The 25,624-nt window shown below is 36.6% G+C and overlaps 1 pseudogene; it reads left to right on the top strand.

Moving 5' to 3' along the window:
• The first annotated feature begins 24,065 nt into the window (after positions 1–24,065).
• LOC101279506 (geranylgeranyl transferase type-2 subunit beta-like) lies at positions 24,066–25,377 on the top strand (annotated as a pseudogene).
• The last annotated feature ends 247 nt before the right edge of the window (positions 25,378–25,624 follow it).

Genomic DNA, 25,624 nt, shown 5'->3' with positions numbered 1-25,624 from the left:
AAGACTAGATTCCTAAAATGTATTATTATTTAATTATTACTTCTGTTTGTTAATAATCATCAATTATGCTTTCTTTTGCATTGAACTAAAGGATGCATTTTAAAAACTGCTTAAATGTATAGCCTTGAGGTAACATTTTTTGGAGGGCATTATGGTACTGAGGTGCCAGTTAGAGGCATTAATATGTCAAAGTATTATGTAAGTTAAAAAATCAGGAATTGAATATTTGGTATGTGAAATACTCTAAATAGTATGAACAACCATCTTCCCTTTCCTTTAAAATATAGAGTCCAAATTCCTTGCTTAGCATGTAACAAATACTTGATAGATATTAGCTCTCAAAATTATTTTTTTATCATAAGTAATTGCAGCTCTTAGCATATGCTATGATCTTATGATTTACCTCAAATGTCTGTCTGCCTAGAAAAATTCTCACCTTTCAAGATATAGTTCAATTGCCACTTCCTTTGAGAGGCTGGTCCAGAGTATCCTTTCTCTATGTCTCAGAAAGGATAGTTGTTCTTCCTCTCTGCTCCCTTAGTGTTTTCGCCATGTTTTTGTTATTACTGTTTTTTATTGCCTTGAGATGAGTTGTTGCTTGTATGACATTCCATTTGAATGTGAGTTTCTAGAACCAGAGATTGGGTCTTGACCATCTTTGCCTTCAGTGTTCACTAGGTGCTCAGTAAATGTTTGTTGGTTGAGTTACTGAATATGATGAGAGGTCCACATAGTATGAAAAGCAAAAGGGCAGAAAAACAAAAATGGGAAAAAATCGATTGACAAGAGAAAATAGTCATAAAAAAGAAAACACAAAGTCTACTTCTGGTGTTAATCATTTCTATCCAAAACCTTACAGCTTTGTGTACATACAGCAGACCTCAGGCATTGCCCTGAATTGAGAATTGCCATACCTCTCACTTTTCCTTTCCTTGGGGTATTAGCCATAGAGCATTTAAAAAAAACCTTTCTCATCAAATCCTCTGATTTGATACTCACAATATCCTTGTGAAATAGTCAGTTCAGGTGTATCATCATCGCTTTTTTTAAAAATATCTTTATTGGAGTATAATTGCTTTACAATGGTTGTGTTAGTTTCTGCTTCATAACAAAGTGAATCAGTTATACATACACATATGTCCCCATATCTCTTCCCTCTTGTGTCTCCCTCCCTCCTACCCTCCCTATCCCACCCCTCTATGTGGTCACAAAGCACCTAGCTGATATCCCTGTGCTATGTAGCTGCTTCCCACTATCTATCTATTTTACATTTGGTAGTGTATATATGTCCATGCCACTCTCTCACTTTATCCCAGCTTACCCTTCCCCCTCTCCATATTCTGAAGTCCATTCTCTAGTAGATCTGTGTCTTTATTCCTGTCTTGCCCCTATGTTCTTCATGACCATTTTTTTTTTTTTAGACTCCATATATATGTGTTAGCATATGGTATTTGTTTTTTTCTTTCTGACTTACTTTACTCTGTATGACAGACTCTAGGTCCATCCACCTCACTGCAAACAACTCAATTTCATTTCTTTCTATGGCTAATATTCCATTGTATATATGTGCCACATCTTCTTTATCCATTCATCTGTTGATGGACACTTAGGTTGGTTCCTGTCCTGGCTATTGTAAATAGAGCTGCAATGAACATTTTGGTACATGACTCCTTTTGAGTTATGGTTTTCTCAGGGTATATGCTTAGTAGTGGGATTGTTGGGTCGTATGGTAGTTCTATTTTTAGTTTTTAAGGAACCTCCATACTGTTCTCCATAGCAGCTGTATCAATTTACATTCCCACCAACAGTGCAAGAGGGTTCCCTTTTCTCCACACCCTCTCCAGCATTTATAGTTTGTAGATTTTTTTGATGATGGCCATTCTGACTGGTGTGAGATGATATCTCATTGTAGTTTTGACTTGCATTTCTCTAATGGTTAATGACGTTGAGCATTCTTTCATGTGTTTGTTGGCAATCTGTATATCTTCTTTGGAGAAATGTCTATTTAGGTCTTCTGCCCATTTTTGGATTGGGTTGTTTGTTTTTTTGATATTGAATCATCACTTTTTTATAGAGCAGGAAACTACAGCTCAGAGAGGTTAGTGGTTTGTCCAGGGTTACACAGCTAAGAGACAGGTTGTAGACTCAACTATGACTATCTGACTCCAGATAAAGTGCACTTTCACTGGTACCATAAGTCTTTCCTGAGGCTAATTACAAGTGTTTTGTCTATTTGAGAAATTTTTACATTCAAAACACTAGATTCATGTTTAGCGGGCTATAAAATAAGTAGATTCAATGATGTCTACAGTTGACTTGAATTTGGCTAGTACACAATGTATCATTTTTGATTCTTGCTATATAAACGATATGAGAACATTAAGAAATGAGAACTCTGAAAACCTGGTGCAGCATTTTCAGGTAAATATTTCTGTATTTCTGCAGATTCCTCTAGTGAGGTTTTATTGCCATGGCTAAAGATTTTTAGAAATAATTTTGCTCTGAAATAGGGAAAAGTTTACAAAGTTCTGTAAGTTCATCTTTCGTGTTAGGTTTGTACATACAGGCCAGTACTATTCACCTGATCATACTGCATTTATTCAACTTGTAAAAGGAAACTATCTCCAAAAATACAAGATTCCCTTAGACTTTTGGCAGAATCATTGTTCTCAAAGAGATAACAGATGTCATCTTCCTTTAGCAGGTGAGAATCTGGACTTTCTAGACAGTTATGAGCAGTATTATGAAACCAAAGCTTCAGTTAATTTGGATCTACAATTACTGTCAGCTATAGTAACTTAGAAGCATAAACTTTGTAGCTGAGGTGACAGAAGATTGCCTAATGAAATCTGTTTGTACAAGAAGAAATTGTGGTCTGGAGAGGTTAAGAGGTTCATCCAATTTTACATGGATAATCAATGGTGCAACCAGGACTTGAAGCCAGGTTACCTTATTTCTTTTCAACATTCTTTTCTCTGAAATATGCTGACTCCATCTTGGTGGATATATCAGTTGTCTCTTGCTATGTAACAAATCACTGCATATGATGGTGGCTTGGGGAAGCTGTGGCCATTGTTGTGGGCTGTGCTAGTGATTCTGTCACAATGATAAATTTGCATACCAATGGGGGAAAAAAACCTCTTTATCAATTTGTGTAAAGACCTCTTTTCTAATTGTCTGCTTGGTCACTATGTCACCAAGTGACATATGTGTAGGACAAGGATATAAGTAAAATGTATGGTTGCTAAGTTTCAATTTCTGTTTCACCAAGGAAACGATTCAACATTAATTAGCCAGAGCTACATATCAAATATGTTTATTCAAACATAAAATACCCCAAATTCTACCAGTTTGAAGCTATTAAAACCAATTTTAGGGGGAAGGACCATGGGTTTTCCCACATCAGCTGTGGCATTTTACTCTCTTCTGGCAAAGCAGATATTTAGCATTAAAGGAGTCAAAAGTATCTTCTTTAGCTCATATTTTATTGCTTTCACAAATGAAAGTAAAGATGTAGGCTGGAATTTAAAGAAGCCAGATATTTAGGCAACAATTTTGAACTTCTTTGAGTCTTTTCTGAAGAAGCATATTCAGGAGAAGTAGGATCAGGAAAAACAAAACAAAACAAGACATGAAGTTATGACAACAATAAGGAATTTTAGAAACTAGAGTGTGGCCAACTCCGTGGGAAGAGGGAGAAATATCTCTAGAGGATTTGAGGAGGGCATTTTACAGCTGAAATGCCAAAGTTCTTTGCTAGTTACCCTGGTCCAGTCATTACTCTGAAAAATAGAATGCAAAACATGCTCCAGCAGAAGTAGAAGATGTACAGCCAGTTATGGATGATGAATCAAAAGAAAAGAGGCTCACTCATTTTGATACAGCCTGGCTTTCCTTTGTGTCCAAAGGTTATAATTGCTCGTAATATATATCAAACTTTTATTATTAATCTTCTGAAGAACTTTGTTGAGAATCAGTAAAATATGCCACTTTTTTTTCAGGAAAACTAAAACAAAAGCAAAAACCTCAGTATCCTGAAATAATCATTTTTTTGCTCCTCATTCTCTTATTCAGAAACTTTAGCTGGGATCAGCTGGGTGCCTTTTCTGTGGGACTCACTAGAGGTCACTCTTGTGAATGTAGTAATATGGAGGCTTAATGGACGAAATGATCTAAGATGGTCTCACATCTGGCTGCTGACAGGGCTCCCTCCTCTCTCTCTCTCTTTGTAGCCTATAACTATCAAGAAGTCTAGCTCAGGCTTCTTTTTATGGCATTTGGTTTCTAAAAGGGTGACAATGGAAGCTCGAAGGCCTCTTGAAGCATAGACTTGGAACTCCCATAACATAATGCCCATCACATTTTTCTGGTTAAGGTGAGTCACAAGGCCCATAAGCAGGGAGAGAAATTGACTCTACCTTTTGCTGGAAGGAACAGAAAAATCATACTGCAAAGAGGCATGTGCGTAGAAACGAGAGGCATTTATGCACCATCCCGTTTGTTTTGCAACCTGTGTTATTGGATATGCCAAAAGTTCTTAACCATTCGCTTTCATCTATATGTTATATAAAATAATACTTTAAGGTGCAGAGAATTTAATTTGTGTTTTATTTTTATTTTACTGAGAAGAACTTGTGTGGTTACATATCATAAAGACAACCGTTTTCTGACTCAAAATAATGGTGATACTGACATTTTAAAGTTTTTTTCCCTTGCTACAAGTCAATGGAATAGGTTGACATTTTTATAGATATATATTTCTTATTTTTCTCAGGAAGAGGTTGAGGATAAAAATTGGTTCTCTAGTGAGTGTCTGTGTTTTGGTTTCTGTTAAATGATGATCTATAATTGATTTGTGTGCCAACTAGAACTGCCTCAGACTGTTTTCAGCTATTTTGTTCTCAACTCAATATGTAGTTTATTCACAGCATTACCAGCCCTTTCCCAGATAATCAATCATAAACTAAAGAGAAAAAGACTGTTTTTAATGGAATATTGAGAAAAAAGGAAGTGACTAAATAGTGTGGGCTTGAGGAGGGAGAAGTAGGGGAGAGTAAACTTAGTAACTGTAAAGATGTTTTGTAATAGGTCCAACTTTCTAAGCATTCTTTTGTTATTTAACCTTATGCTGTTAGAGATGCCAGGGCAGAAAGCAATGTAGATGATTAGGGACAAACGTGGAAGCCTAATGTGTTTAGATGCTTAATAGACAAAAATGTTATTTAATCCTTACAACAATTCTATTAAATAGTGCTATTATACCCATTTTACAAATTAGAAAACTGAGGATTTGAGGTTAGTAATTTATCCAAATTCGTACAGACATAAAATAACAAAAGTAAGATAAGAATACAGAGAAACTTGATTTCAAATCCTTATTTTGTTCTTCTGTTACATACAAGCTTTTGACTTGGGGAATATTAACATGATAATCCCTAATTTTTCTGCAGTATCGTAAATAAAGGGTCATAATAACCAGGCATAATAAGCTACAATTGTTTAATAAACACAAAGAATACAGTGCACATTGTAACTGGTAATTATTCTACTAGAAATACTTATCAGTAAGTATTGTCTAAAGAAGCTATGAAAATATCTTGCCCCTCCTTTCAGGGTGAATACAATTTTGCCAATTTATATCACTGTTTTAGAGTAACTTCTGGGTGGAATGTGGGTTGGTAATAATCATTAATGGACTGTCATTTTGTTATACTATATCTTTAATCCGGTCTTAAAAATATTAATTTAGAAGTCTTAGGTTCCATTGTGAGAAGAAACAAACTAATTCAATAAGAATCAAATCCAAGGTGTATATTTTTTTCACATTACATCTCTGAAATCAGAATTTGTCTTACACCAGTAAGAAAGCATTTTATCTTTTTTAACTGTTTAATGGTCCTTGATTCAAAATAATAAAGATGGAAACAAGCTCAAGTAGGTGGCTCACTATTTCTTCTTTTTTATAGATGAAGTATCTGAAACACAAAAGTTTAACTAGCTTTTCCAGTGCCACAAAGGCAGACCCAGGATTTGAACTAAGGATGCATGAGCAGCAAGAAAGTCTGGGATAGCAAAATTAAGCCTGACTTTTGGAGTATAGGATGTAGGAAGTGCAGAAATTTGGAGAATAGAAAACTCACTATGTTTGATGTGTCATTGAAGAAAAATTTCCATACCTTATTCTTTATCCTAACCTTTATCTTTACAGCTAATTCACTCAGTGACATCATTGGCCCTCTCCTTTCTTCTTTTCTACTACTCCTTCTCCACCCTCCACCATTCAGCTTATCTTCCCTAGTAAAAAACTTCGGCCAGTCTCTAATCAAATCCTATACTTCATTTCCGTATTCCTTTTTTTCTGACTAGCAAAACCAACAATGGATGACCTTATCTATGCACTTTCTCAAATACAGTGAAAACCACACATGGGCAGATTCATGGTCACCAACCTGAAATGGACTCTTGACATTTTTGAGAAATATACTCTTTTCCTTTTTCAACACTCTCTCCCATTGTTCACATCAACTCTTTCAAATATCCTCTTCCTGCTTCATGTTTTCTTTCTCACCTCACATTTACTCTAAAATTCCTAATTTTATCTCGTTATAATCACTCAAAGTGTTATAACATTATTATAATAACAATGCTAAAATATATAATATTTATTTTAATGAAATCAAGAATAAAAGTTGGAGGCAATATAAAATAGCAAATTGCAGAGGAGCCAGGCTTAGAGCAAAAGTTTCCTTGTTGCCAAAAATGATTCCCATTTCCTTATTATCTCAAAAAGTAGGGTACACACACACAAACATACATGCAAATACACACAAGGACATATATATTTGACATTTTGTTATCTTGTGAATAGATGATACATTCACATAGTTTGAAATTAAAATAATAACTCCTTCCTCATCTACCCCATTCCCTCCAACCCACTTTAGGTAGGCACTCTTCCAGTGTTTCTTTATGAAATAATATGTGAATTAAAACAAACATTTTTGTGCTTCCTTTTCTTATACAAAGGATAACATTATATATGTATATATACATATATGTTTTCATATATATATATGTGTATATATATGCATATTCTTATTGCAATATTTTTGGAGAGAAAGAGGGTCCTCTTGGGATATACATATGCATATACATACACGTGTGTGTGTGTGTTCTGCACATTGAGTTTTTCACTTAAAATATGTTTTGGTGTTCTCTCCATGTCTCTATAAAGAGACTGTCATCCTTTCTGTTTGCTTGTTTGCTTTTTTAGTAGTTGCATAGCATGCTGTTGAATGTATGTACCATAGTTTATGTTTAACAGTTCTTTATTGAAGGACTCTTGGTCTGTATCCAATTTTATGTTACTACAAGTAATGTTGCAATGATATCCTAGTATATTTGCCATTGGGTTCATGTGAAAGGGTATCTGAGTCAGTTCCAGAAGTGGGTTAAAGAATAAAGCGTTAGTAATCTTGATGGATATTTTTAAATTACCCTCCAGAGGCATGTACCACTTTGTATTCCCACCAGCATTTTGTGAGTGCCTGTTTTCCCATAAGGTTTGACAACAGAGTATATCATCATACTTTAGCATATTTGTTAATATGATATGTAAGAAATTTTAATATGCTTAAGAACCGTTTGTGTTCCTATTACTGAGGTCTGTCTTTTTACACCATCTGCTTAATTTCTTATTGTATTGCTGTTATTTTTCTTCTCCATATCTTGAAGCCATTTATATTTATTAAGGGATCAGTCCTTTGTTTCTGACATCAATTGACATTTTTGTCCCCATTTTGTCTGTTGTTTTTGCATTTATTTCTGGTGCTTTTTAAAAAATGTAATATAGCTTATTAATTTTTGTCTTCATTTCTGGATTTTTTAAGTCAGAATTGGAGAGAAGTTACTCCTCCAAGCTTATAAAGAAATTTGTTCATATTTTCTTCTAATAATTTTATGATCTTACATTTACATTTACATCTTTAATCCATTTAGAGATTATCTGGTAAGGGTCAAAGTTGTCTTTTGATGCCTATCCATTTGTTATAGTACCACTTATTAGAAATTTCGTTCTACCTCACTGATTTGAGATGCCACCTAATAATATGGCAAATTGACATTTCTTCTTTGGGTCTATATTTGTACTTTCTGTTGTTCTTGTTTCATTCATCTGTCTTTATTCATGTGCCAATATTTTACTGTTTTAGTTTCCTTAGAGCTGTGCTATCCAGTAGGGTAGCCACTAACCACATGTAGCTATTGAGCAGTTGAAATGTGGCTAATGTAAATGAGGTGTGCTGTAATTGAAAAATACACATTGGATTTTAAAGAATTAGTTTAAACAAGGAATTTAAAATACTCCTTTAATTTTATACTGATTATACATTGAAATAATATTTTGGATATATTGGTTTAAATAAAATATACTTCAAAATTAATTTTACATGATTCTTTTTACTTTTTAAATCATGGATACTAAATGTTTTTTAATTGTTTATGTGACTATCATTATATTTCTATTAGACACCACTGATTTTGAGTATGTTTAGGCATGTTGAGTTTAATGTGGCAAAAAGACATTTAAGTGGAGTCTTAGGGAACACTGAAAAGTTATAAGTTTGTGTAAGAAATCTGCTTTGCTCATGGCGAATTAGGAATTTTCTTGTCAGGCTCTCACTTCCCTTCAAATCATCTGTATGTTGCTTCTGCTTTCTGGAATGCCCTTCCGTACTACATATATCATGTGTGTGTGTGTGTGTGCGTGTGTGTGTATGTTTAAACACCTCACTCTTACTCATTTATGACTCAGATATCACATTATCTCCTCTGCTGGGCTCACTATCATAGCTATGCCTGAATAACTGTTTTTTTTTTTTTTTTTGTCTTTTCCCCAACTTAGTTCTAAGCTCCTTGAGGACAAGAACATTGCCGTAGTCATATTTGTGAATCCACAGCCTAGGACAACACATGCATAGATTAAACAGTCTTTACTGTTCGCAGAATGAGCTGGTAATGAGAATCTATGAGACTGGATGAGTTCTCCACGAGAGGAAATGCTAAGGGGAAAAGAGTGAATTTTGGAGGCATCTGCAGGTAGATAAAGCTAAAGAAAGTGGAGTAATGAAAGCAACCTTGAACTAGACTCCAAAATGCAGGAAAATAGCCAGGAGCATTCTTTTCATAAAATAAAGTGAAGTGTGTTTGAAGAGATGAGGCATGAGCAAACAATTTTTAGTTTGAATGGAAACTTAGTGATAAGAGGTCTTGAGAATTGTTGCATTCTTTAAAGAAGCAAGTAAAGAAGGAGAGATTTGTAGGCTACTACACTCCTTTAATGAATATAAAAATTCCCCTACCTTGCCCAGTGTTAAATATATTAATTAAAAGATGCAATGTTGCTTAATCTCACTAGCGTTTTTCACTCAGAATAAAATGCAGGTGATTCATGTGAAAATTTGTGAAAGGGAATATATTAATATTTTAAGAGTTAGAAAGGTCAAGTGAAATGATTTTTGTCTTCTAAATGAGGAAGATGCATGCACATTTGGAGACACAGAGAAGGAGCCCATAGAGAAGGAAAGATCCAAGATGCAAGAGAAAGAGAGGATGACTGTTCTCTCAGGAGGTGAGAAGGGAGAGTATTGTGAGCCCAGGTAATGGGGATGGCTTTTGAGATGTAGAAAAACATTAGTTTTTTTGGACCTCATTTACACTGGGTGTTTCATGGAGCAATGATGCTCAGGTAGTCTTTTGTTATTATTTAAGCCCTTTCTACATTTTATCACCCTACTCTTTTCCATTATTATTTGAGACACAAAATAAAGAAGATAGGTTTGGTGATATTTGGCCAGAGTCAGTTTTTGTCTAGGGTTTTTGTGTTTGTTGCCTGTATGTGTGTTTCAAAAACTAAGTTCTGGGAAAGTAGCACTCTACTCAATTTTATTGGATTCATTTTGGAACATATAAGCATACTGATTTCAAACTTGTTTAAATATTTGAATTTTTTGATTCTCTACCAGAGATTAATAACTCTAAAAAACATTTGCTGATTGGAGTAAAAGTCTCTGTAGTTTATGCCTCTATTTCATAGAGTACAGAGCGAGATAGCACATTTGTCTGACAAATATATATTTATGTCAGATAATATCAGTTTTGTTATCACCATCTGCAGTCTGCTATATTTTAACAACAATATGAACAGAGATATACATATAAAATTGTGGATTTACAACAGATATCATCACTAATTTCTAATTAACTACATGTTTTTTGCTAGTTTAGATAACTTCAGAGTGTTAAGTTAAATAGCAACTGAAGCTCTATTTTATGTTCTCGGAAATATTACATTTTATAGAGGATTAAATTAAAAGATGAAGAAAATGATGCCAAATTAAAGCTAGTTTAAACGAAACCATGAAGGCAAAAAATCTGTTTTTGACATGAAAGGAAATTATTATATAATATTGTGATTATTCATTGAAGATTTTTATAGTGCATGGCCTGCAATTTAAGATTAGTAATTTATCAAGTAACTCTAAGTCAATATCTGCTGGACATTTTCTGTAACAATATGTGCAATGAGATGGTGAGGTTATGTTTACATTATGATTTCAACATTTATTCTTTGCTTCAAAAATTAAAGGTTTTCATAAGATTATTATTATTCAGAAGAATATGTTATCTTAATATCAATATATTTATACCAGACCTAAAGATTTTGCTATTTTCTTAATATATGTCTCAAGGTATCACTTTATAATCATTGAAATCAAATACAAAGGAGAAATTCTCTGATAATCCTTCTAGCCAAAAAATACGACTATTTTAATTTCATAATCATTTGTAATCCTAATCTAAATATAAATTTTAACAATATATCAGAATTGCCCATGCTGCCACATAGTCTTATGATGCTCATTTTAATGAGTCCATAATAATCAAGTTAATATTTGTTTATTTAAACACTCCTTAATATTAGGACAATTAGATTGTTAACAATTCTGCCCACCATAGATATTGTTGAAATACATTTCTTTGTAACCATCATTTTCTCTTTTTTTTTAGCTTTGGAGTCACAAGGCCTAGGTCTAAACTCAGACACTCCCATTTACTAACAGTGATTTTTGCCATTTATTTAACTTTACTAAGTTTTAGTGTCTTTATCTGTAGAACGGTGTCACTATACATTACTTTACAAGGTTTTTTGGGAATTGAATTCTAAAAATATTGTATTCATTCCACTCATATTTAACGGGCATATATTCTATGGCAGGGACTGTTCCAGATTCTATGTATCTACACTGGAGAAAACAAAATCCCCTGCTAGCCTATTATATTGCTTACGTAGGGAAAACATACAATATTATATATATATATTTGGTAATAATATATACTAAGGATAAAAATAAAGTAGTATAAAGGAGAGAGAGAGTGCTGGGAATGGGAGTAACTATTTCTTTTTTTCTTAATAGATCTTTATTGGAGTATAACTGCTTCACAATACTGGGCTAGCCTCTGTCACACAACAAAGTGAATCAGCCACATGCACACATACATCCCCATATCCCCTCCCTCTTGAGCTTCCCTCCCACCCTCCCTATCTCACGTCTCTAGGTGGTCACAAAGCACCTAGCTGATCTCTCTGTGCTATGCAGCTGCTTCCCACTAGCTATCTGTTTTACATTTGGTAGTGTATATATGTCAGTGCTACTCTCTTACTTCATCTCAGCTTACCCTTCCCCCTCCATGTCCTCAAGTCCATTCTCTATGTCTGGATCTTTATTCCTGTCCTGCCCCTAGGTTCATCAGAACCATTTTTTGTTTTTTAGATTACATATATATGTGTTAGCATACTGTATTTGTTTTTCTCTTTCTGACTTACTTCACTCCGTTTGACAGATTCTAGGTCCATCCACCTCGCTACAAATAACTCAATTTCATTTCTTTTTATGGCCGAGTAATATTCCACTGTATATATGTGCCACATCTTCTTTATCCATTCATCTGTCAGTGGACATTTAGGTTGCTTCTGTGTCCTGGCTATTGTAAATACTGCTGCAATGAACATTATGGTACATGTCTCTTTTTGAATTATGGTTTTCTCAGGGTATATGCCCAGTAGTGGGATTGCTGGGTCATATGGTAGTTCTATTTTTACTTTTTTAAGGAACCTCCGTACTGTCTTCCATAGTGGTTGTATCAATTTACATTCCCACCAACAGTGCAAGAGGGTTCCCTTTTCATCACACCCTTTCCAGCATTTATTGTTTCTAGATTTTTTTGATAATGGCCATTCTGACTGGTGTGAGATGATACTTCATTGTAGTTTTGATTTGCATTTCTCTAATAATTAGTAATGCTGAGCATCTTTTCACGTGCCTCTTGGCCATCTGTACGTCTTCTTTGGTGAAATGTCTATTTAGGTCTTCTGCCCATTTTTAAATTGGATTGTTTGTTTTTTTGATATTGAGTTCCATGAGCTGTTCGTATATTTTGGAGATTAATCCTTTGTCCATTGTTTCATTTGCAAATATTTTCTCCCATTCTGAGGGTTATCTTTTTGTCTTGTTTATGGTTTCCTTTGCTGTGCAAAAGCTTTTAAGTTCCATTAGGTCCCATTTGCTTACTTTGGTTTTTATTTTCATTACTCTAGGAGGTGGGTCAAAAAAGATCTCTCTGTGGTTTATGTCAAAGAGTGTTTTTCCTGTGTTTTCCTCTAAGAGTTTTATAGTGTCTGGTTTTACATTTAGGTCTTTAATTCATTTGGAGTTTCTTTTTGTGTATTGTGTTAGGTAGTGTTCTAATTTCATTCTTTTACATGTAGTGTCTAGTTTTCCCAGCACCACTTATTGAAGAGGCTGTCTTTTCTCCATTGAATATTCTTGCCTCCTTTGTCGTAAATTAGGTAATCGTAGGTGCATGGGTTTATCTCTGGGCTTTCTATCCTGTACCATTGATCTATATTTCTGTTTTTGTGCCAGTACCATACTATCTTGATTACTGTAGCTTTGTAGTACAGTTTGAAGTTGGAGAGCCTGATTCCTCCAGCTCCATTTTTCTTTCTCAAGATTGCTTTGGCTGTTTGGGGCCTTTTGTGATTCCATACAAAGTGAAAAATTTTTTGCTCAAATTCTCTGAAAAATGTTGTTGGTAATCTGATAGGGATTGCATTTAACCTGTAGATTGCTTTGGGTAGTATAGTCATTTTTACAATATTGATTCTTCCAACCCAAGAACATGGTATATTTCTCCATCTGTTTATGTCGTCTTTCATTTCTTTCACAGTGTTTTATAGTTTTCTGAGTATAAGTCTTTTGCCTTCTTAGGTAGGTGTATTGCTAGGTATTTTATTCTTTTTGTTGTGATGGTAAATGGGATTGTTTCCTTAATTTCTCTTTCTGATTTTTTGTTGTTAGTGTATAGGAATACCAGAGATTTCTGTGCATTAATTTTGTATCCTGAAACCTTGCCAAATTCATTGATTAGCTCTAGTAGTTTTCTGGTGGCATCTTTAGGATTCTCTATGTATAGTATCATATCATCGGCAAACAGTGACAGGTTTACTTTTTCTTTTCCAATTGGTATTCCTTTTATTTCTTTTTCTTCTCTGATTGCTGTGGCTAGGATTTCCAAAACTATGTTGAATAAGAGTGGTGAAAGTGGACATCCTTGTCTTCTTCCTGATCTTAGTGGAAATGATTTCAGTTTTTCACCATTGAATATGATGTTTGCTGTGGATTTGTCATATATGGCCTTTATTATGTTGAGGTATGTTCCCTCTAAGCTCATTTTATGGAGAGTTTTTATTATAAATGTGACTTGAATTCTGTCAAAAGCTTTTTCTGCATCTACTGAGATGATCATATGGTTTTTATTCCTTAGTTTTTTAATATGGAATGTTACATTGATTGGTTTACCTATATTGAAGAATCCTTGCATCCCTGGGGTAAATCCCACTTGATCATGGTGTATGATCCTTTTAATGTGTTATTGGTTTCTGTTTGCTAGTATTTTGTTGAGGATTTTTGCATCCATGTTCATCAGTGATACTGGTTTATAATTTTCTTTTTTTGTGATATATTCTTCTGCTTTTGGTATCAGGGTGATGGTGGCTTGGTAAAATGAGTTTGGGAGTGTTTCTCCCTCTGCAATTTTTTTGGAAGAGTTTGAGAAGGATCAGTGTTAGTTCTTCTCTAAATGTTTGACAGAATTCACCTGTGAAGCCATCTGGTCCTGGACTTCTGTTTGTTGGAAGATTTTTAATTACAGTTTCAATTTCAGGGCTTATGATTGTTCTGTTTTTATTTTCTAATTCTTCCTGGTTCAGTCTTAGAAAATTGTACCTTTCCAGGTATTTGTCCATTTCTTCTTGGTTGTCCATTTTATTGGCAATAGGTGTTTGTAAGTAGTCTCATAATCCTTTGTATTTCTGCAGTGTCAGGTGTGATTTCTCCTTTTTCATTTCCAGTTTTATTGATTTGTGTCCTCTCCCTTTTTCTCTTGATGAATCTGTCTAAAGGTTTATCAATTTTGTTTATCTTCTCAGTGAACCAGTTTTTAGTTTTATTGATCTTTGCTGTTGTTTTCTTCGTTTCTATTTCTTTTATATCTGATCTTTATGATTTCTTTCCTTCTACTAACTTTGGGTTTTCTTTGTTCTTCTTTCTCTTGTTTCTTTAGGTGTAGGGTTAGATTGTTTATTTGACATTTTTCTTGTTTCTTGAGGTGAGATTGAATTGCTATAAACTTCCCTCTAAGAACTGCTTTTGCTGCATCCCATAGGTTTTGGGTCATTGTGTTTTTGTTTGTCATTTGTTTCTATGTATTTTTAAATTTCTCCTTTGATTTCTTCAGTGATCGCTTGGATATATAGTAGCACACTGTTTAGCCTCCATGTATTTGTGTTTTTTACAGGTTTTTTCCTGTAACTGATTTCCAGTCTCATAGCGTTGTGGTCAGAAAAGATGCTTGATATGACTTTAATTTTCTTAACTTTTCCAAGGCTTGATTTGTGACCCAAGATGTGATCTATCCTGGAGAATGTTCCATGTGCACTTGAGAAGAAAGTGTATTCTGCCACTTTCAGGTGGAATGTTCTATAAATATCAATTAAATCTATCCGGTCTATTGTGTCATTTAAAGCTTGTGTTTCCTTATTTATTTTCTGTTTGAATGATCTGTCCATTGGTGTAATTGGGGTGTTAAAGTCCCCCACTGTTATTGTGTTACTGTCAATTTCCCCTTTTATGGCTGTTAGCATTTTCCTTATATATTGAGGTGCACCTATGTTGGGTGCATATATATATTTACAATTGTTATGTCTTCTTCTTGGATTGATCCCTTGATCATTATGTAGTGTCCTTCCTTATCTCTTGTAACAGCTTTTTTTTTTTTTAAGAAGTTGTTAGGGGTAGGAGTTTATTTATTTATTTATTTTTGCTGTGTTGGGTCCTCGTTTCTGTGCGAGGGCTTTCTCTAGTTGTGGCAAGTGGGGGCCACTCTTCATCGTGGTGCATGGGCCTCTCACTATCACGGCCTTGTTGTGGAACACAGGCTCCAGACACGCAGGCTCAGTTGTTGTGGTTCATGGGCCTAGTTGCTCCGCAGCATGTGGGATCCTCCCAGACCAGGGCTTGAACCCGTGTCCCCTGGATTAGAAGGCAGATTCTCAACCACTGTGCCACCAGGGAAGCCCCCAGGCTTTCTTTTAAAGTCTATTTTATCTGATACGAGTATTGCTACTCCAGCTTTTTTTTGATTTCCACTCGCATGGAATATCTTTTTCCATCCCTTCACTTTCAATCTGTATTTGTCCCTAGGTCTGAAATGGGTCTCTTGTAGACAGCATATATATGGGTCTTGCTTTTGTATCCATTCAGCCAGTCTGTGTCTTTTGATTGGAGCGTTTAGTCCATCCACATTTAAGGTAATTATCAATTATATATGGTCCTATTACCATTTTCTTAATTGTTTTGGGTTTGTTTTTGTGGGTCTTTTTCCTCTCTTGTGTTTCCCACCCTGAGAAGTTTCTTTAGCATTTGTTGTAAAGCTGGTTGGATGGTGCTGAATTCTCATAGCTTTTGTTTGTCTATAAAGCTTTTGATTTCTCCATCGAATCTGAATGAGATTCTTGCTGGGTAGAGTAATCTTCATTGTAGTTTTTTTCTTTCATCACTTTAGGTATATCCTGCCACTCCCTTCTGGCCTGCAGAGTTTCTGCTGAAAAGTCAGCTGATAACCTTATGGGGTTTCCTTTGTATGTTATTTGTTGTTTTTCCTTTGCTGCTTTTAACATTTTTTCTTTGAATTTAATTGTTGTTAGTTTGATTAATATGGGTCTTAGTGTGCTTCTCCTAGGGTTTTTCCTGTATGGGACTCTTTGTGCTTCCCGGACTTGGGTGACTATTTCCTCTCCCATGTTAGGGAAGTTTTCGACTATAATCTCTTAAATATTTTCTCAGACCCTTTCTTTTTCTCTTCTTCTTCTGGGACCCCTATAATTCAAATATTGGTGCATTTAGTATTGTCCCAGAGGTCTCAGAGACTGTTCTCAATTCTTTCATTCCTTTTTCTTTATTTTGCTCCTTGGCAGGTATTTCCACCATTCTGTCTTCCAGCTCACTTATTCGTTCTTCTGCCTCAGTTATTCTGTTACTGATTCTTTCTAGTGTATTTTTCATTTCAGTTATTGTGTTGTTCATCTCTGTTTGTTTGTTCTTTAGTTCTTCTAGATCTTTGTTAAACATTTCTTGTATTTTCTCAATCCGTGCCTCCATTCTATTTTAGAGATTCTGGATCATCTTTACTATCATTACTCTGAATTCTTTTTCAGGTAGATTGCATATTTCTTCTTCATTTATTTGGTCTCATTGGTTTTATGTTGCTCCTTCATCTGTGATATATCTTTTTGCTTTCTTTTTTTTTGATGAGTGGGATTGTGTTCCTGTCTTTCTGGTTGTTTGGCCTGAGACTTTCATCACTGGAGTTTGTAGGCTGTTGGGTCTTGGTGCTGAGATGAGGACCTGGGAGACCTGAGATGAGCTGGGTCTTGGTGCTGAGATGAGGACCTCTGGGAGACCTCACTCTGGTGAGTATTCCCTGGGGTCTGAGGTTCTCTGTTAGTCCAATGGTTCGGACTCAGAGCTCCCACCACAGGAGCTTCAGCCTTACCCCTGGCTTGTGAACCAAGACCCCAACCGGTGTGTGGAGTGGCAAAAAAAAAAAAAAAGGGATAACAATAGCAAAGTAAAAAATAAAATCAGAGTAGGAAATTAACAGATATGTTAGAAAAATAAAAAAATAAAAATATAGATGAAACAATAACCAGAAGGTAAAACAGATCCACAATAGTAAAAAAGAGGAGAAAAAAAAATGTGGAAAAGTCCTTGGCTGTGGAGGGCGGGGCCTAGCAGGGGCTAGGTTTGGGCAGTCGGTGGGGCCTATGCTTAGGACCCACAGGGCTGGAAAAGGCCCTGGGGGTGTGGGGGTGGGGCTTAGGCTCAACGGAACAGAGTGGGCCCACACGTGCCCCCCACCTCTGGTCTCAGAGGGTGGGGGACCCCACCTGGGGACCCAGCAGGCTTTTTGGGCTTGAGTGGGTGGGGCAGACACCCTCTGTGCCTCTCCCACTCCTCTGGTCCTGGAGGACCCCTCCTGCCTGCCTCTCCTGTTCTTCCCCCAGCCTTCATCCTATGCCCCCAAGACCCACATGGCCCAGAGGGGACCTCTGAGGGCGTAGGACCTGGCCCAAGAGCTGGGCAGACTTCTCTGGCCGATTGCGCAGGGAATATGTTGTGCTCCACCTGGATCCCAGCCCCCCGTGGTCCCTCCAGGTGTGGGAACCCCTCCCCCCCAGCCACCCCTCAGGGGCACCGGTCCTGTCCGGCCTCCTCCCACAGTCCCCCCACGTCCTACCAGTTCGCTTGTGGGTTCCTCCCATCATCTAGGGTGTCAAGATCCCACATCAGTGTCCTTCAGGTGCCCCAGTTGTGGGGAGACACGAACTCCAAGTCTTCCCACACTGCCATCTTGACTCCGCCCCCCCCCCAGAGTAACTATTTCTATAGTTACTCTGGTATCTCAGAGTCTCAGATAAGATAATATTTAGGTAGAGAACTGCAGAAAGTAATGGAGCAAGTGACCTGACCGTCTGTGTGGCTGGAGTTGGGAGTGAAGGAGAATATTAAAGACAGAGAAAACAGCAAGTTAAAAGCTCCTGAGCTTGCATTTGTGGAGCAGGAAAAAAAAAGGCCAATGAGGCAGAAGCAAAGTGAGAAGGAGTGGGAGATACAGTCAGAGATGAACGAGGATGGTGGAGGGTGTTGCCCATGATTTAGAGCCTTGTAGGCCATGGGAAGGATTTGGCTTCTCTGAGTACGATGGGAATTATTGCAAGAATTTGAGCAGAGAGGAGACACAACTGGATTTAAGGTTTAATAGACTCATTTTGGCTGCTATGCTGAGAATATATTCTAGGTTGGCAGTGGTAGAAGGAGAAAGACTGTTCAAGAGGCTACTATAAAAACCAGGCTGGAAATGGTAGTAGCTTAAGGTAAGGTAATACAAAGAAGTGAAGAGAAATAGTTGCATTCTGGATTTATTTAAAAAATATGTCCAAAAGGATTTGATGACAGATAGTGTAGGATATTTGAGACAGAAAGAAGTTGAAGGTGATCTCAATAGTTTTTCTTCTAAGCAGTTGAAAGAATGGCATTGTCATTTCATGATATGTGGAAAGTTTAGGTGTGGAAGGAAAATCAGAAATTGATTTTGGACATATTATATTTGAAATATGTATTATACTGTTCTGAGGTATTCAGTAGACTGTTGGATGCATGAGTCTAGAATTCAAGAGGAAGGTCCTAGCTAGATTATTAAACTTGAAAGTGGTCAATATTTAGATGATTTTCTAATCTATAAACCTGAATGCTCAGCTAGAGATTAGTAAGGTTAGGGAGGAAAATGATTTGGAAGGCTGAGCCACTAGGCAATGCCAACATTTAGAGGTCGGGCCATAGAAATCAGCAAAGGAGAGAGAGAATCATTAGTCAATGACCGAGGAGGAAAACCAAGAGAGAACTGTCTTCCGAAAGCCTAGTGAAGAATGTTTTTCAGTAAGGATAGAATGACATAGTAAGAGCAATGCAAAATAAAACTATTATTTCTTATCAATTGTATTGGATGGTGACTTAGTAATATCTATAAAAATTACAAATGCATGTATCTTTCAACCCAGTACTCCCATTTTCAGGAACTTAAACTATATATATAACAGAGTAATGTGAAATTATGTATGAATAATAAAGTATGAATACTGAATATTCAAGGAAACATTTTATGTTATAGCAAAAGATTCATCTATAATAGGCTGGCTGTACTTACAGTACATCTCCATGATGGAATATTATGCAGTTCTAGAAAAGAATGAGGAAGTTCTCTATGTAACTAGTATGAAAAGATTCCATGTTATATTATCAATATTAAGTAAAGGTATATATCGCATACTATCTTATCTATAGTAAAGGGAGGAAGTAATAAAACCCAGAGTCGTTGTATGTGCATAAACATTGGAAATGTATACAAGAAAATAGTAAAAGTGTTTACTATATGGTGGGCAGATATGGAAGCATATGGATAGGAATGAGGATGGGAGTGAGCGTTGTAAATATATACTAAATAAAAATCATTTTGATAGAGACTTCTCTGGTGGTCCAGCAGTTAAGACTCTTCACTCCCAATGCAGGGGGCCCGGGTTTGATCCCTGGTCAGGGAACTAGATCCTGCATGCCGCAACTAAGAGCCCTCATGGCTCAACTAAAAGATTCCTGCATATGGCAACTAAAGATCCCGCATGCCGCAATGAAGACTTAGTGCAGCCAAATAAATAAATAATTTTTTTTAACAAATGATTTTGATATTTGAATCACATATTTTTAAAAGGGAGGAGAAGGAGAGGGAGATCAGCTTTTTCAAATGCTGCTAATGGGTTGCTGAGGTAAGCTCTGAAATAAATTGACCATCATATTTGGTAAAGGAGACACGTCAATAAAGAAAATACCTTCTAGAAGCTGTGTTGAAAAGGGGAAGTGAGATACGGAATGTTAGCTAGAAGGGGTTATGAGGAAAGAATGTTATTAGGTTTATCTAGTGATGAAAGTAATAGATCAGAAAGGAAAATATTGATGATGCTGAGAGAGAGAGAGAGAGAATTGTTGGCGTGGGTAAAAGACCTACCAGTGATGGCATTCCTTCTGAATTTTCATTTTCATGCTTCAGACTAATATCAAGCTATCCTCTCAACAGAAATGTTTATCACCTTCCTTCATTTCCTTACATCTCTGCCCTTTTAAACTGTTTCCCTGTTTGCCACTGCAGAAGAACAAATAGATTAGATTAGAATTTTTAGAGATCTAAAATACCCAGTTTATGTGGATATCTAATTTAATCCTCAGAACCATCCTGTGAACTTCATATTGCTATTCCCATTTTACAGAGAAGGAAATTGATGTTCAGGTTAACTTGCCTATGCTTGTACAGTGGATAGTAGCACATTCTAGATTCAAATGTCAGCTCTTTATGAATCTAGAGGGTTTTTGTTTTGTTTGTTTTTCCATGTTGTAATGACTTCTATGGATATTCTGAAAAGGCTTCAAAGAAACAGCATGTTACTACAAGCAATAATAAAATTTTCTTCTATTTGTTCATTCAACAAATAGTTATTGAGCACCTATCTTGCATTAGGCACTTAACTAGGTATGGAAATAAAGGGATGAATGGTATGGATATGAATTCTGGCCTCATGATGCCTGTAATCTTTTGAAGAAAAGAGATTTAGGAAATCATTGTGATTACAAGAGGTGTTAAAATAGCAAAATGCTGTCTGTGAGTAGAAACAAAGTTCTATACTGAGAGAATGAGCTATAATAAAAGAGCTGTGGGCTATAAATAAAATAATAGGATAAACTATTTTATTTTTATTCATTCACATGTTATGTGGTCAATATAATTATAAATAATAGTAAACTGTCATTGAAGAGAATGTCAAGAACCACAAAATAAAATATCCTTTAAGTGTCTTATATATTAGGGCTTAAAGAAATCAATATTTTATGATACTAAATATGTAGTAAAAGCAGTTTACCTTTTTTTTTTTGCGGTACGTGGGCCTCTCACTGTTGTGGCCTCTCCCGTTGCGGAGCACAGGCTCCGGACACGCAGGCTCAGCGGCCATGGCTCACAGGCCTAGCCGCTCCGCGGCATGTGAGATCTTCCCGGACCGGGGCACGAACCCATGTCCCCTGCATCGACAGGCGGACTCTCAACCAGTGCACCACCAGGGAAGCCCAGTTTACTTTTTTCTTAATTTAACTCTTATTCTTAAAGTCACTCACAGTTTTAGAAAACTTGAAAATAAAACTCAAACGTCTGTAAGTTTTTCTTTGGTGATCTCTTAAGGGTTTTATGAAAGAATTATAAATATTATCTTTCATCTTTGAAACCATGTTCTTTGGCCCTCTAGAGGAAACGGTGTGGGAATAAATGATACATTTGTAAACCCAGGATAGAATATAATCTTGACTTTATTGATAAGAATTGACATACACAAAATAGCTAGTAAAGTACAAATCACAGTGCCATTGTGCAGGAGGAATGGCGAGGTACACAAGACTAAGGGAGACACAATAAAAAAGAAAAGTACATGATATAACTCCCTCAATATTTTAAAACAGATGTCATCACATGCAGAAAGTTTTCAGCATTTTTATGTTTCTGATTCTGTACTTTGTTTCAAAATCATGAGAACTATAAAGAGTAACAGTGTTTACCTTTTATGAATTTATCTTTCTAAAGATATGGTGCACAATAACCAAATTTTCTTCCTTTACATTTTCGTCAAAAACTGGAAGAATATTTTCTGAATTAGCCTTGAGATGGATGCTATTGTGCAGTTTCACTGAAATACCCAGATACTTTGATATTATATGCACATTTTTTAGTTCAAGAAGAGCAAGAGAAAGCTTTGGGTGTTGTCCATGTATGGAAAGTAGTTATAACTTCCTTCATTCACTTTCTCCTGCCTTCCAATGTGGCATTTAGTAGCTTAAACATTCTTCAGTGGTTCTTTTTCATTTCTGGGTAGAGGATCCACCCATGAAAATGAACAATATACGTCATGTCATCTGATTCCTGCCGTCTCCCAAACTTACTTATCTCCTGTGCTCATTACTTTCTAAATGCTCTCCCGTTCCCAGATATCCCATGCTGTTTCTCACTGTTTTTACATTCATGCAATACTTAAAATGCTATCCTGCCTGCTCTTTGTCTGATGAACCCTTACTCACTTGTCAAGACTCAGATCAAATGGTCACCTCTTCTGGGATGGCTTCCCTCACCTCTCCAAGTGGAGTTAATCACCTCTGCTTTTCTGCTCCCATCTTGCATTTCTTTGGTCTTTGTTAGTGATTTACTTGTTGAATAGCTCCATTTCCAGATTGGTAGTTCTGGGAAGGCAGGTTCCAGTCATCCTAGTATCACTGTCCAGAGCCTGCTCTATATTTGTTGTTTAAAAAATATGTTTAATAAGTCTTTTGAGGGTACAGCGGGTGGAGGTGAATATCAGAGAATAAAAAGTAGGCTCCTAGGGCTGCTAGCTTTAAACCTGTCTCATGGGGATGTGCGGCTACTGGTGGGTGGGGGAAAGAGTCAGATCATGCAGATTAGCTGGGGAAAAAGGGCAACTGGAGTTGGACAAATTTTGAAAGAATTGCAGTTTATATATGTCCAGCATTCATTCCTAAAGGGCACTGCTTCAAGAGTGTTTCATTGGAGTGTGGTTTTAATAAAGTCTAGAGCCATTTTCTTGTCCTCAAGATGTTCCTTGTAACTCTAAGGCTATATCTAAATTAAAGCTAATGACCAAACAGATTTTTTTCTCTGTTAATGTCTAGCAGGAAAGAACCATTAGAAAATTTCTGAATTAGAGTCTGTTTATTGAGAAGAATCATCATGTATTCCCTTAAGCAACTCCCTGTCTTAAAAGTAAGTATAACTGATATGTTCAGTGAGCAAGACTCATGGAATGTAATCAAAAGCAACTTTATTTTGTCTCCCACTATTCTAATAAAATTTATTCAGTGGGGAGAAGTTCGTCCTCTGACCCTGGATAAAAAGTCTTGTAGTCCAAAGATTTTCTATTCACTCCTAGGTAATAAAAAGCCCTGCAGCCACTTTAAGTCACAAACACAGTCTCCTTGAATAATTAGAAATCCCTAGGGCCCCCTGTAATAATCAGAGCTTCAAACTTTATTCACGGTTAGAGGGACGCCTTGTCCTCACAAGGGCTTGTTGCAGACCAGCACTTCGATTTCTTTCTTACCTCCTTCTCCCTCACTAATGGTAATATTTGATGCTGCTAGAGTTGAAGTTCTGGAAGGAAAGGTCAGAAAGAGGCCAAGAAGGTCTTATTTGGCTGACACTGCCATAAGGTGGCATTGGGGGTTTCAATCTGGTTCTTCCTCTCATGGGCTCTTTGTTAGGTTCTTCAGAGAAGCCCACTGGGAGCCTCTCACCATGCCTCCTAAAGTGTGGATAATTTGGGACTAGATGATGCATTCTCTTCTGCACTCATCAGCCCCTCATGAGTCTACCCCAGTTGGGGTTACCTTGCCCCTCTAGACAGTCCTTTTCAGCCATATTTTCACAGGCTCCAGGCTGGCTCTTGCTCACCTGGACCACAGTTACGAGTCCTTGCCCTCATAAACAGTAGAATGGAGCCACACTGGTGTAGCCCATATTGATCTCTTTCACTACTTGCCACCTCAGATTGATAGCAGAGCCTCTTTCCTTGAGATTCCTAAGGGATATATTGGATAACTATCCACTGTGCCTCCTAAACTCCTGCTGATACATACCAGAGCACACATTTTAGCCCTTCTCTTCAAGCTTAATCTAAAGGGAATGCATCTTCTACCCCCAGTCCCCCTCAGCACACTGATGCCTATCTCCAAAGAATGACCCTCCTCATAAATCTTATTTCAGTCTTCAAAAACATTACCAGCTCTTTTCAGTCTCAGACATGGGCACACTGCAGAAGGATGTTATTAACAAGTCAGATGCACCCGACACCCTATTAGTGGAGAAGCATGCAGATTATATAGCATCCTATGGCTCAAAGAAAGATGATTACAAATACTGTATGTCTGCCTATTTGAGAATGAGTGGCATCTATTGGGGTCTGACTGTAATGGATCTCATGGGACAACTACATCGCATGAATAGAGAAGAAATTCTGACATTAAGTCTTGTCAACACGAGTGTGGTGGAATAAGTGCTAGTATTGGACATGATCCTCATCTTTTGTACACTCTTAGTGCTGTCCAGGTTCTTACTCTCTATGATAGTATTAATGTTATTGACGTAAATAAAGTTGTGGAATATGTTCAGAGTCTACAGAAAGAAGATGGTTCTTTCGCTGGAGATATTTGGGGTCCCACTAAGCAGCTGGTCTAACTGGAGTTAATGGTCTGCTGGAAGTTCCAGCATGCACTGTGCTAGTTATATCAGCATACAGGAGTACTGGAACAGAGGGGGCCAGTCTAAAAGATAAGGGCTGAATACAGTGCAGGCAGGAGAGACCAGCTGCTTCATGGGATGTGAAAATCTACTTTTATATAATAGGGAGAAATCGACACAAGATTGTCTTTTTGTGCGGTGGCAACTTTGGCTCTATTGGGGAAGCTGGATGCTATTAATGTGGAAAAGGCAATCGAACTTGTTTTATCATGTATGAACTTTGATGGTGGATTTGGTTGCAGGCCAGGTTCTGAATCCCATGCTGGGCAGATCTATTGTTGCACAGGATTCCTGGCTATTACTAGTCAGTTGCATCGAGTAAATTCTGATTTACTTGGTTGGTGGCTTTGTGAACGACAGCTTCCATCAGGTGGACTCAATGGAAGACCAGAGAAGTTACCAGATCTATGCTATTCTTGGTGGGTGTTGGCTTCCCTAAAGATAATTGGAAGGCTTCATTGGATTGACAGAAACTGCGCAGTTTCATTTTAGCATGTCAAGATGAAGAAACGGGAGGATTTGCGGACAGGCCAGGAGATATGGTAGATCCTTTTCATACTCTATTTGGAATTGCTGGATTGTCACCTTTGGGAGAAGAACAGATTAAACCTGTTAGCCCTGTTTTTTGCATGCCTGAAGAAATACTTCGGAGAGTGAATGTTCAGCCTGAACTAGTGAGCTAGGTTAGATCCCTTGATGCAAAAGGTGCTTAGTGTAGTTTTACTGTTTTAACATTTCAGTATTTGAAGTGCTTAACAAACTTAATGGCTGCCATGTTAATATTTTATACATGAATTGTGCTGATTTTAATAAATTATATAATTATACATATTGTAAATTAGAGACCTTTATTGTATCTTCAGCTTTCCGTTTTCTTCTGGAATGCTGTTATTCTGAGCGTAATATTTTGTTTATGCTTCAATGTATCTATCTTGTCTCCATAACAGCAAACTGAGTTGAACTCTATTTAGCTGATGAAGTCTTGTGTTCTGATTTTCCCATGTACTCCCTTGATATGTTATATATAACTATAGTTAATATAAATTGGTCT

The sequence above is a fragment of the Orcinus orca genome, chromosome 1, assembly GCF_937001465.1.
Source record: "Orcinus orca chromosome 1, mOrcOrc1.1, whole genome shotgun sequence".
Lineage (NCBI taxonomy): Eukaryota > Metazoa > Chordata > Mammalia > Artiodactyla > Delphinidae > Orcinus > Orcinus orca.
This window is presented reverse-complemented; position numbering and strand designations above follow the sequence as displayed.